Below are 13,891 nucleotides of genomic sequence, written 5' to 3'. Positions count from 1 at the left end.
AAGGGGCGGCGCCTGGTCGGAAGTGAGATGATTGCTCCCCAAGAGTTTCTGTTACCATGGTGATGGAGAGAGGCTGCAAAGGCTCGAAAGAGAACAGTTTCTGGAGCAGAGCAAAGTGCTTCTGAGTGTATGCAGAGTGCTTTCCCCACCCCGTTCCGTAAAGATAATCTGCCGTCACGTGCTTGGACTTGCGGGCCATCGCTTCATAAACCACTTAACTTTATTCTTCTCTTTTTTACGGGATTGAAGGATAGCTGTGCTGGTCCCACCAGTCAGGGCTCCTCGAGGGGCTCGACAGCTTTCCTTGAGCTACGGGGACAGTGGCTTCCACTTCCAAGAAACCTTCGTGACTCAGCAGCTTCTTTTTACAGTAAAAATCAACAAGTTTTATCCCACTTTTTCCCTGTTCAGTGGTTCAAAGAAAGCTTTAAAAATCTATATCCGAAATGCTAAAAGTCATGTTAAGCCACGAGAGGTCCTCAGGGAGCTGCAGAACTCGCCAGAATCACTGAGGTGCTGTAAGGCGTTACAGTGGTACCTCGGGTTACAGACGCTTCAGTTTACAAACTCCACTAACCCAGAAATAGTACCTTGGGTTAAGAACTTTGCTTCAGGATGAGAACAGAAATCGCATGGTGGTGGCGCGGCAGCAACGGGAGGCCCCATTAGCTAAAGTGGTGCTTCAGAATTAAGAACAGTTTCAGGTTAGGAACGGACCTCCGGAACCAATTAAGTATGTAACCAGAGGTACCACTGTAAAGACAAACCACGAGGTCTGTCTGGGGACCAGGGGCTTGTCCACATTTGAGTATTATTTAGCTATTTATTATTATTATTATTATTATTATTATTATTATTATTATTATTACTATTAAATTAAATTTATATACCACCCCTCATCCAAAGATCACAGAGCATTTTGCAACACTTTAAATTCATGGCTGAATTCACAGCCCCCATTCAGATTAGACTGGAGTAGTCCACATCTGCATGTATTTGAATTTGTATATATTCTGGGAAGCAACTTCAGTCTTCATTTGGGGTCCCTTCAGGCAGCTCCCAAACCAACTGATGACAAGAAAGGAGATTCTGGCTAAACATCAGGAATAACTTTCTGAAGGTAAGATCTGTTCAGCAGTGGAATGGACTCCCTCAGAAGGTGGAGGGCAGGTTTATTTCATTGGAGGCTTTTAAGCAGAGGTTGGGTGTCCATCTGTCAGGGATGCTCTAGTTGAGATTCCTACATCACAGGGGGTTGGAAAGGTCAACAACGTCACTCCTAAAAAAAGCTCAACACCTTTGGCCGGCCCTCATGCATGTTCACTTCATCAAACCTGGCCCTCTTTGAAAAAGTTTGGGCAACCCTGGGGTTCCTTCCAGCTCTACAGTTCTCTGTTTCTATGACCCAACTGGGAAGGAGCAAAAGGCTTAGATGGGGCTAGTAGAGCATGTGCTTTGCATACAAAACCCCCCAAGTTCAGCTCCTGCCATTTCCAAGACTTGGTCTGGAATCCTTGGCCAAATTCACGATATACTTCTAAAGCACCATGATACCATTTTAAACAGTGGTTTAGACTTCCGGTCGGTGCCAGCGCTTAATGGCGGTCCTTTCTCCGAGCTCCGGAGAAGGACTGCTCCGCAAGTTCGGGTCTTACCCGCTACGGCGAGCGGGGGACCCCTAAAATCTCAGGCGCGGAAGCCTGAGAGCAAGGAGATTCGGTGGGCACCTTTGCGCCCCCCGGTACTGTGAAAGAGCCTTTTTAAAGGCTCCGGAGCGGCATCGGGAGTGAGCGCGGTGCTGAGAGTCGTTACCCAGCCTGCGGAGTGAAGCCGCGTCGCCATAAGCGGAGAGCGCCGATTTCTTCCTGAAAGGAAAATCTGGACTGGATTCCCGTGAGTAAGAGCAGAAAAAGAATCGGGACCCTTTAAACTTGAAAATTTGGCTGAAAACGGGAGGGAATAAAATAAGGAAGTCTGCCCCCCCCGGACTGCAGAAATTTAAAGCAACGAAAGATCTCGCTGCAGTTACAAGAAACTTAGTTGCGAACTGTCAACCCTGAGCTGTCAAAAGTATCTCCTTCCCCCTGATCGGAGGAGAAGGGGGGGGAAAAAGACAATTTGGTGAAGATACTTTAAACTTAAAGGAAACAAAGCTTTCCACTGCCCTGATCCCTTGGTGACGATCTGCCAGGAATTAACACCGGAAAATTGTCCTTTAAAATAGGTATGAAGTGGAAATAGATTATACCTTAAATGGTGAACGAATTTTAAGACTTAACGGGACTTTGTTACAGATATCTTGATATTTTGATTCTACCTGGAGAAAAAGTTTTAAAGAACTTTAATGGCGGACTTTTGATTCTTTACATCCGGCTTTCTGTTTCTTTGTCTCCCTTAATCTGGACACTATTAATTGCTCCCTCTGGAGGACCAAGAGGGAAAAACTGTGAAGTAACTGGCTGACAGTGGAATTTTCCATTAGAAGCTTTTCCTGTGAGAACGGCCTTGGGATATGAGTGGCACGGCAGAGGAGATAAGAACCAGATCTAAAGCTAAAGTGACACAAAAGAAAAGAGGCTCAATCTCTGGCAGTACAGTGCCTGCGCCGGAAAGTGTGACAACAGCATCAATGGAATCTATGACACAGGCACTGCTTAAAATAAATCAATCCCTAGAGGCCTTAACAAAGCAATCTACAGAAAATTCAAAGAAATTGACAGAACTCACAGCAAGACTGGACTTGAATACCACGTCAGTGGCAACTAATACAGAATCTATAAATAGGTTGATTCAGGAATCTACAGAAACTAAGAAAATCGCAGAGAGTGCAAGATCCATTGCCGAGGAGACACAGGGAAAATTTGCACCGATAGAGAAAAAGGTGAATGAGCATGAAGCGGCCCTCTCCTTACTGGAGCTACAACGGAAAGAACGGAATTTGAAATTAAGACAGGTTCCAGAGAATGAAAAGGACAACCTGAAGGAATTTCTCACAGAGGCAATCTTAGAAAATTGGCAAGGAGATCTCGAGGAGGATGAACTAGAGATAACAACTGCTTTCAGACTTGGTAGGAAGCAAAGTGTGAAGCCAAGGGATTGCCTGATTACTTTTAGAACCAAAGAGGAAAGAGACAAGATATTGGACCTTCACTATCAAAAAGCTTTGGTAATTGGAAACACTCAAGTCCAAATCTTTAAGGACATTCCCAAATATATCCTGGAAGTGAGGACTTTTTATAGAGACTTAGCCAATTTGTTGAGGAAGAACTTTATTCCTTTCAGGTGGGAATTTCCACAGGGGTTGTCCTTCAACTACAAAGGGAAGAAAAGAAGAATAAGATCAGTACAGGAAAAAGAAAACTTCTTGGAAAGGAATCTAGAGGACCTACAGAAAGGTACGGTGGGCCTAGTAAGAGGAGGACAAGAATCAACACCAGAAGGAGGAGGGCTAACAGACATTGCAAATCTATCATTTGGATTACCACAACCGCCAACTGAAGAGGAAGAAAAGCTTGGAGCAGTCGGAGGGTCAAATATCTAATAAACAAAATGTCGCTGCAACTTCTTAGTTGGAACTGCAATGGTTTGAACCATCCCAGGAAAAAACGACAAGTTTTTCATATTTTGAAAAGGGAACAATTGGACCTGATATGTCTACAAGAAACTCATATAACCAGAGCACACAGGAAACTGTTGGTGAACAAAAGATTAGGACAAGAATTTATATCTTCCGATAAAGTAAAAAAGAGAGGAGTAGTGATTTATGCAAAAGAAAAATTGGACCCAAAAATGAAATTTAAGGATGAAGAAGGAAGATATGTGGCAATTGAAGTACAGATTCAGGGAGAAAAGTATTTGATAATTGGAATATATGCACCTAATGATGGGAAGGCCGAATTCTTTAAGAAGTTGCATGAAACCCTACTGGACTACCTCGACTGCAAAATAATATTGATGGGGGACATGAACGGAGTGGTCTCCACAAACATGGACAAGGCACAAAGACAGATAATTTCTAAAGAAGGAAGATTACCAAAAACTTTCTTTGAAATGACGGAAAACATGGACTTGATTGACATCTGGAGGACAAAGAACCCTCTGGAGAGAGAGGGAACCTTTTTTTCAGAATCTAAAATGACATGGACAAGAATCGACCAAATCTGGGTATCTAGCGTGATGGCTACGAAGATAAAGAAAGTAGAAATCTGCCCAAAAACCTGCTCCGACCACAATGCAGTAAAGATGGAAATGAAAATGACAACAACTGGATCCTTTAGATGGAGAATGAATGACTCCCTATTTAGAGACGAACAATTCTGCAAAAAGGCCCTAAAAACATTGAAAGATTACTTTGAGATAAACCTCAGAACAGAAGTGGAAAAAAGAACAATTTGGGACGCGAGTAAAGCCGTAATGCGAGGCTTCCTGATACAACAGAATTCAATTAAGAGGAAAAAGCAAAATGAAAGGAAAGAAAAATTTTTAGAGAAAATGAAGGAAGGAGAAAAGAAATTGAGATCTAATCCAAAGTCTCAAGAAATTTTGAGAGAAATAAAGTACCACCAGACGCAATATATGGAATTGACAAACCAAGAGATAGAATGGAAAATTAAACAAATGAGACAAAGGACTTTCGAGTCAGCAGACAAATGTGGGAAGCTTCTTGCATGGCAATTGAAAAAGAGGCAAAAATTGAATACAGTTACTTGTTTGGAGGTAGAGGGAAAGAATATCCATAAGCCAAATGAGATAAGTAATTGTTTCCAAAGCTTTTTTAGGAAGCTATATACACAAGGGCCAGTGAATGAACAAGAAATAGATGAATTTCTTAAAAATCATGGACTACCTAAAATTTCAGAACAAAGCAAATTGACTTTGAATGAGAAAATAACAGAACAAGAAATAGAGGAGGCCATTCAAAAAGCGCAATTGGGAAAGTCTCCAGGACCAGATGGTCTGACGGCCAGATACTATAAAGCTTTGAAAGAATGTTTAGTGCAACCATTGAAAGAAGTTTGCAATGAAATACTGGAGGGGAAAAAGGCACCTGAAACGTGGAAAGAGGCTTTTATTTCGCTTATACCAAAAACTGAGACTGAAAAGAACCAGGTTAAGAACTACCGCCCGATATCATTACTAAATGTGGATTACAAAATATTTGCAGATATTTTAGCAAAAAGATTGAAGAAAGTACTGATAGGTGAGATTCATAAGGACCAAGCTGGCTTTCTCCCGGGAAGACACATGTCTGACAACGTGAGAAACATAATAGACATTGTGGAATTGCTGGAAATAAACATCAACAGAAAGGCAGTTTTAATTTTTGTGGACGCGGAGAAAGCCTTTGATAATATTTGCTGGAGTTTTATGAAAAAGAATCTCCATGGGATGGGGGTAGGCCAAGGTTTTGAAAATGGTATAGGGGCAATATACTCTGAGCAGAAGGCAAAGCTAATTGTGAACAATGTGGTAACGGAAGAGATAGCTATAGAGAAAGGAACACGACAGGGATGCCCTATCTCCCCTCTACTTTTTATACTGGTCCTGGAGGTCTTGTTAAATATGATTAGAAAGGACCAGTTGGTTAAAGGAATCCAGCTCGGAGTGAAAGAGTATAAACTGAGGGCATTTGCAGATGACCTAGTTTTGACCTTACAGCAGCCAAGCACCAGTACAAAAAGAGTTTTAGAACTGATTGAGATATTTGGTCAAGTTGCAGGATTTAAATTGAATAAACAAAAAACTAAAGTGCTGGAGAAAAACTTAACAAATGAGGAAAAAGAGACATTTCAGAAGGAAACAGGTTTGGAGATAGTAAAAAAAGTGAAGTACTTGGGGGTGAACTTGACAGCTAAAAATATGAACTTATTTAAAGACAATTACGATAAATGTTGGACAGAAGTTAAGAAAGATCTAGACATATGGTCAAGGCTGAAACTTTCCTTGTTAGGCAGAATTGCTGTTATCAAAATGAATGTATTGCCTAGAATGTTATTCCTGTTTCAGACACTGCAAATAATAGACAAGATGGACTGTTTCAAGAGGTGGCAGAAAGATATATCGAAATTTGTTTGGCAGGGCAAAAAGCCAAGAATAAAATTTAAGACATTAACAGATGCAAAAGATAGAGGAGGGTTTGCCCTGCCGGACTTAAGACTTTACTATGAATCAGCAGCATTTTGCTGGCTGAAAGACTGGCTGCTCCTCGAGAATACAGACATTTTGGATCTTGAAGGGTTTGATAATAGACATGGTTGGCATGCATATATATGGTATGACAAGGTAAAAGCGCATAAAGGCTTTAAGAACCATATGGTAAGGAAAGCTTTGTACAATGTCTGGATAAGGTATAAAGACTTGCTTGAAAGTAGAACCCCCAGGTGGCTGTCACCAATGGAGGCAAAAGAGGTGAAAAAATTGAATATGGATTCTAATTGGCCTAAATATTTTGAAATGATAGAACAAGATGGCGAAAAAGTAAAATTGCAGAGTTTCGAGAAATTGAAGTTTAAAGTGAGAGATTGGTTACATTATCGTCAGATAAATGAGCTATTCAAACAGGACAGAAAGAAAGGCTTCCAATTGGAGAAGTCGAAACTAGAAACAGAACTGTTAGAACCCAATACTAAAAATTTGTCAAGAATGTACAATTTGCTGTTGAAATGGAATACCCAAGATGAAATGATGAAATCTAGTATGATTAAATGGGCACAGGATATAGGGCATGACATTGAGTTTGCTGACTGGGAGCAGTTATGGACCACTGGTGTTAAATTTACGGCATGTAATGCCTTAAGAGAAAACATTATGAAAATGATCTCCGGCTAAGTTAGCAAAGATTTATCATTTGCCCAATAACAAATGTTGGAAGTGTAACGAAACGGAGGGAACCTTCTACCACCTTTGGTGGACCTGCCCGAGGATTAAGGCTTTCTGGGAAATGATCTATAATGAAATTAAAAAAGTTCTGAAGAGAACCTTTAATAAAAAGCCAGAAGCCTTTCTCCTGGGTATGGTGGGCCAAATGGTGCCAAAGAAGGATAGGACATTCTTTATGTATGCCACAACAGCAGCAAGAATTCTTCTAGCAAAGTATTGGAAGACACAAGATCTACCCACGTTGGAAGAATGGCAGACGAAGGTGATTGACTATATGGGACTGGCAGAGATGACTGGCAGAATACGAGACCGAGGGAAAGAGGCGGTGGATGAAGACTGGAACAAGTTTAAAGTTTACCTTAAAAATTGTTGTAATTTGGAAAATTAGAGGATCAGGGTTATAAGAGATAAAGAACTACAGTTGTTTTAAATATATTTTGGAAGTTAAATTCACGAAATAGAAATAAGTGTAATACAAAAGGGTTGCTGGAAAATCTTGAAACAAGAATGCAGAAAAGGGGTGGTATGGGGAAGTCATTTTTGTGTTTATTTATGTTTTTGTTTTGTTTTATTCTTTATTTATGGAAAATGAATAAAAATTTATTAAAAAAAAAAAAAGAAAATGCAAAAAAAAAAATAAACAGTGGTTTAACAAAAAATCCCTCTTTAAAGGGAAATCTGTTACTTGCAGCTCTGTGAGGGGAACAGGGGTCTACTAACAACAAGCCATTTGTGTTTAAAGTAGTGTCATAGTATTTTAAATAGATGGTGTGAATGTGGCCCTAGACAGCTGCTACCAGTCAGGGTAGACAATAGTTTGCAAGATGTTCCTACTTATTTTGACTTTTCTTTAGTAGAGCAAGTCTGCGGTTGCTCCCTAGATTAAAAATCCAAGTTTTTCATTTCAATGCATTGAGGGTCTTCATAGAATCGTGATGCTCCTACTATCAGCTCTTCCATTTCTTTGGGCTCCGTTTAGTTCTCATGTATACCTATATTTACCAGCTTATGTTATGCTTCTGATAAAGTGACTAGAATATTCACTACCAAGGTTTATGCCACATTACTCTGTTAATTAAGGGGCCACAAGTCTATCAAGGTGTGGGTATCGTTTTTGCTGCAGCCAACTTACTGAAGTTCATGTTTTACATTGACATCTCTCAAATGCTTCCACCCAGCAAAAATATGCAACTGTGAATAGCTAAGTGGAAGGTGGGGACCTTATCAAGGTTTCCTTTTTTCCTCCAGATTTGCCACTTGTAGACGGAGCAGGCAGAAATGTTTCTGAGGAGGAGTGGTAAGGAAAGAAGCTGTCCGTCCAGTTCATAACCTGCAACTTGAGTCCCACCCTTTCAGCAATGTCTCTCTTCCAGACCTGTCCCAGAATTGAACACGTGTGTGTGATACAAAAGATGCAAGCCCAGTCTTGCCTTCTGCGGAAACTTGGAAGGGATTTGACGCTTGTTTCGGCAACAGTAAATATGAAAGCTATGTCAAAATACTAAATCTCCCATTTGTTGCCAGGTATTTACTTCTGGCAAAGAGAATCAAAGTAACACCTCATTCCACGTTAGGGCTTGCACAGAGGGTGTGATCTATAACAAAACCATTTATTTAATAGGCTTAAGATCACAAGGGATGGTTGCAATGATATTCTAGCACTACAGACATGGTGCTCTGCGTTTAGCGTCAACAGCAAGGAGCACGCAACTGAGATTCAAATTGGAGAAAGTCTGCACCCAAGGCCCCTCTCCCTTGGATTCTAATGCAGTAGATTTTGGTTTTTTTCTAAAGAATAAGATACAAAGATGCAACCATTTGAACAGTTGATGTGTGAGAGTCCAGATGATATTCCACCTGCTGGTGTGTGTTGTCTCGGGAGACAATGGAGGAGGGGAAGTCAAACTTTTGGAAGGTTGCAGTGCCTGCTGTGGCTGTAGGGACCGATATAGGAGAAACATGTTTTTTTACAGCTGGGGCCTGGTGTCTGGTTGTGTGTATCCTCTGGGAAATGGCGTGTTCTGAGTTACTGGCAAAATAGGATTGCATAAGATACTGGGCTTGCTGAAGAGCCACTGATCCTGAGATAAGAAAACACACACACACACACACACACACACACACACCATATATTCCCTCATTCTGTCCCCCTGACCAATAGAAACAGATATACCCTACTTGGTTGCCACCTGATTATCCTGTACATTTCTACCGAAATATTACACAAAATGCCATAAAGTTTCCATGTTCTCCACTGATCATGGAAACGTTAGGTATTTTGTAATCCCGAAGCTGCCATAGAGCACTTCCAGTTCATGGGGAATGCAATGCAATATTGTTGGGTTCAGTACCCTTTGCAGGATTAAAAGTCAATTGCCAATTCTGTTTCTTCTGGTCTGGTTACACTTCTGTGTTTCCTTTCACCTAAGGAATAAGTGCAAGGAGTTGTTTGAGGGTGGGGTTGGGTGAATATTTGTAGCCAGCCTATCAAACTGGTTCCAAGTGGTCAAGATGAAAGAGGGTTCAAAAACTATTGCAAACTTTACTAGCCTGACTCTTGGCAAGGCTCCATGCATTCTCGTTGTTCCCTGTTGAGCTTCATCACCCGCCTCCTCCCATTCTTGTTCCACCAAGCCTACAGCTGGCAACAAATGAAAGCAAGCTATAAACCCTTCCCACCTCTTGCCTGTTCAAGCCCTGCAAGGGCCAACTGACTTCTCCTGCAACAGTTGAAATATCTCCTTTTCTATGTGGAACAAAAAATTCAGTCCGCCAGTGGCTGATTTTGTTGTAGCAGGCTGCTGAGAAAATCCATAATGATACTGAGGCTGCACGTCTAATATACATGCTTCCCTGAGAACAAGTCCCACTGAATGCAGTGGGCATTATTTTTTAATGCAGGAGAGAAAAAACTTGCTTGTTTACCACCTGCTCACACTGTTCCTTTCTGCATGGATATTAGTTGGGCCTTCCGTATGCAGAACAGATGCCTTACCATTGAGTACAATTTTTCAAGAGCTCTGGCCTCTGCAGATAAGAGGGCTGCAGTTGGCCCTTTTTTTCAGTCCCCAGGCGTACAAGGGAAGGCAATGTGCTCAGATGCTGGACTGGAAACTGTTTTCTTGTGCAGAGAAACAGCATAAAGCTCTCTTTGATCAGGAAGCACAGCAAAGCTTTAGGGCAGAAACAAAACATAGCAGGCGCTGAATATTCCAGGACCATCAGAAGCTGAGCAGACCACAAACCCCATTTGTAACTATTGCACTTTTAAGTTATTTTAGACTCTGGAATTAATGGTCTTACAGGGAAATTTCCTTTGGGCTGCAGTGGGCTAACTTCAGGATATGCCACCCTGGCTAAATTGGGGGCCCCTCCAGCTCATTCTGCTGAGTGGGGCCCTGGACGCGTGCCCTAAATTCCTGCCCTGATGGCACCGCTGCAAAGAGTGTTGAATTGCACATTCTTCTCTTCTCCTGTTCGCCGTTCTGCTAAACCAACTGGAATGCAATGTCAGAAAACAAACCTCCGAGCAGATTCTTTACCCAGCAATAATATTTGACATTGCGATTGCCCATCTGGTGCGTATCCCTCTGCCAAAAACAGCAAGTTAAACACCGAGGCCAGCTCAATAAATTTTGCTGGACAAGGACAAGGCGATGCCACCCTCCATTCCGCAGGCGCCCAATGGATTAGGAGCTGAATCTCAGTTAAAAACAGGCAACAGGGTGGTGCCCCCAACTGCAGTGCTCTTCACCAGATGTTGTTGGACTATGATTTCCATCATCCCTGACTATTGGCTAAGCTGGCAGGAGATGATGGACGTTGTCGTACAACAGGATCCATGGACCCAAGGTTGAATAACACTGTCCTATTGCACTAGAGGGCAGTAGGCTTGTCTAGGTGCTGCAGGGCATACACAGCTCTGTACTCCAAGAACTCACCGCTTCTTCCCACCCCATAATATCTGCCGCCTCACTCTGCCCAACGGTAGGGCCTGCTCTAGCTTCAAAGTTTGGCCTTGTGCTCAGTTTGATCTTTGCACTGGTATTCAATCCCAGGCCATCACGCCTACGAGCTAAAGCAATCTGTATGACCCTGCAAGTCAGGCCAGTATTATAATATTGACCCGATTACAGATTGTGATGGAGGGGTGAGTGATAATGGCACCTATAAAACCAATTGGTTCATTTCTGAGCTGAGCAATTTGCACTTCCGCTTATTATATTATTTCGTTATCTTTGCCAATTTCCCCAGTGATTCAGAGCTCAGAATGAGAGCTTATACAGAAGATGGACTCTCAAGCCCTTCTGCTTCTCAGGCGGATCCTGATCAGGGCAGGTGCTTACACGTGCTTCTTCTTCCTCCTGAGTAGACTCACGTGTTGCCAGCTGGTCACACTGCCAGTACCCTGCAGCTCATCTTGGGCTTGCCATCTTCTCTGCCCTTGTGGCCATGGGTGTGTGTGTATGTGTGTTTTGACAAAATCCGAGAACCAGCAAGGGTTCCAGGCAACTCCTATGGAGACCTCCAATAGCTCCTCAAGGTTGCTCCTCAGTGTTAGAGGAAAGGGCTATAGCTCAATTATAAGAGCATCTGCTTTGCAGGCAGAAGAACCCAGTTTCAAACCCAGAGAGGTATGCGAGAGATCCCTGTCTGAAATTCTGGAAAGTCACTTCCAGTTGGTGCTGATAATACTGAACCACATGGACCATGCTTCTGAACTTGGCATTTCTATTCTGATTGTGTGATGGTCAGCTGGGGAGGCCTGCTCTTCTTCCAAGGAAACCACAGGCTCCAGGTCTGGACCCTGGAAATTATGGTGTTACATGGTGTTCCAGGTGGTGTCTCATCTTACATGGAGCTCCATCTGGCTTCCCACCTGACAAGCTCTACTCCTCCTCAACGTCACCATTGCTGAAGTATCAGGTGCTCTCCAACCAACCACATCAGTGAAGATCACAAGCTCATTGTTCATTCTCATAACTGGTGGAAAATACAGCTCCTTACCTCACACTAGCCCAAAGGGCTTTGCAAATTTCGTGTTTGCTTCGTGACTGAATAATCTGTCAGTGGTGAACATTAGCAAGCTGTAGTCAAGCCAAGACATTGGCTGGCATGCCTGATCTTCCTAGATAGGCAGCCAATGGTACCTAAATGGAGTTCAAAATTACACTGAGCTCTGTATGACAGCAATGCCACGAGGGATCTCATTAAATCGATTTCATGGGCTGCGAACACGTATGACTGGCATGTATATGAGAAGCCAAAATGACACAGCAGCTCCATTTAAACTGCATACCACAAGAGTGTATCCTATCCAGTATCGGTTTGTAAGTCATCTGAAGTCTTTTATGTAATAAGTTGCCAGGCACCTGCTGATGTTAAACCTATTCTGGCTGTGTACACACTCTGCCATCAACACACAATCAAAGCACATTCCCCCCCCAAATAATTTTGGGCACTGTAGTTTGTTAAGAGTTGCTGGGAATTGTAACTCTGTGGGGGGTAAACTACAGTGTCCAGAATTATTTGAGGGTAAGAGTATGCTTCGAATAAGGCATAATGTGCTTTTTGCTCAATCATTTGGTTCCTTAGTACTGTACAGAGGACATCATATGAAACAGGTTTGCGTTATTAACTGCTGTAGCCCTCTGCTCACGACCTGATGGTACAAAATGGTGCTGGAGGTGTTCGGAATCTCACAGCAGGCAGGCATAGCATGATAATATGAGGTGCAGTCCAGAAAACACTAGATCTGTTTGAAGCTGATTAAACAGCTGGAGATTGGCAGACAAAGATGGCTTAGAGCAGAGCTGTGGTTAACCTTTAGCCCTCCGTATGCTGTACAGGCAACAAACAGGTCCAACTGATGCGTGATCCTGCCTGTGTGCATTGCAGGGACCTGGAAGTGACTGGGAAAGGGGAAGTAATGGGGTGGAGGGGGCTTATGCAGCCTCTGCCATCAAGCACATTGATCCGGAAAGCAACCCCCATGCAAATTGGAGGTTGCCTGTACTATGACTCCCATCCAGGGCTGTAGATAGGGGGTGGGCCCCCGCCAGGGGCACAGGCGATGGGGGAGGTGCAAAATTGGCTTAAAAATATGTCCATAAATATAAATATCGATTATTGCCTAATAAGAAATGGTTTTAAATAGAGGGTGAATTGAATGGGTGGGGGTTGGGGTGGAGGAGAGGCGGAAAGAAGAGCTAATTTGTCGGTGGCTAGGGGACACATTCTGAAGGAAATCAGCCCTGAGTGCTCACTGGAAGGACAGATCCTGAAGCTGAGGCTCCAATACTTTGGCCACCTCATGAGAAGAGAAGATTCCTGGAAAAGACCCTGATGTTGGGAAAGATGGAGGGCACAAGGAGAAGGGGACGACAGAGGACGAGATGGTTGGACAGTGTTCTCAAAGCTACCAGCATGAGTTTGACTAAACTGCAGGAGGCAGTGGAAGACATGAGTGCCTGGCGTGCTCTGGTCCATGAGGTCACGAAGACTTGGACACGACTAAACAACAACAGACAGTTCTGCCAGGGGCGCAAGATCACCTAGCTATGGCTCTGCTCCCATCATCCCTGACTCTGACTATTGGTCATGCTGGCTTGAACTGACGGGAGCTGGATTCTATAACAACAGCTGAAAGGCCATAGCGCCCCCCCCCCCATTGTTCCCATACCACTTCTTGTCAAATAGGCTTTCTATTACAATTCTTAAACAGCGCCGTGTAAATAAATTTGACCTCCTCTTCTATATCACTGCCTGCCTTTCTCAGGAGATCATTCACAGATGTTCATCAGGTAACATCTCATTCAGGTGAGCTGATGATGTATATCTGCATATGACCTCCTTAAAAAGTCAGGCACAGATGCACAGGTAGAGATCAAAGTTAATTATATGGTGCTGTTTTAAGTTTGCAATGGATGGAAGGCTGCCGCTAAATTGATAGTTTGGGTGCATGCAGGGCAGGACCAAGGCATTTTCCTGCCCTAGGTGAAGGACACAATTG

The 13,891-nt window shown here is 42.9% G+C and overlaps 1 long non-coding RNA gene across 2 annotated transcripts; it reads left to right on the top strand.

The window, feature by feature from the left end:
- Positions 1–33: 33 nt before the first annotated feature.
- LOC310705418 lies at positions 34–8,840 on the top strand. 2 transcript variants are annotated; one of them, XR_014525258.1, is made up of 4 exons: positions 34–518; positions 748–773; positions 1,053–1,120; positions 8,143–8,840. It is a non-coding gene; the product is annotated as an uncharacterized lncRNA (long non-coding RNA). The 2 variants fall into 2 exon arrangements; XR_014525259.1 differs by lacking the exon at positions 748–773 and having other exon boundaries at positions 34–513; positions 8,143–8,839.
- Positions 8,841–13,891: the final 5,051 nt, after the last annotated feature.

Source organism: Podarcis liolepis (genome assembly GCF_965112155.1).
Source record: "Podarcis liolepis genome assembly, chromosome: 4".
In the NCBI taxonomy this organism is placed as follows: domain Eukaryota; kingdom Metazoa; phylum Chordata; class Lepidosauria; order Squamata; family Lacertidae; genus Podarcis; species Podarcis liolepis.
Note: the sequence above shows the minus strand (reverse complement) of the source record. Positions and strands in the feature narration are given on the sequence as shown.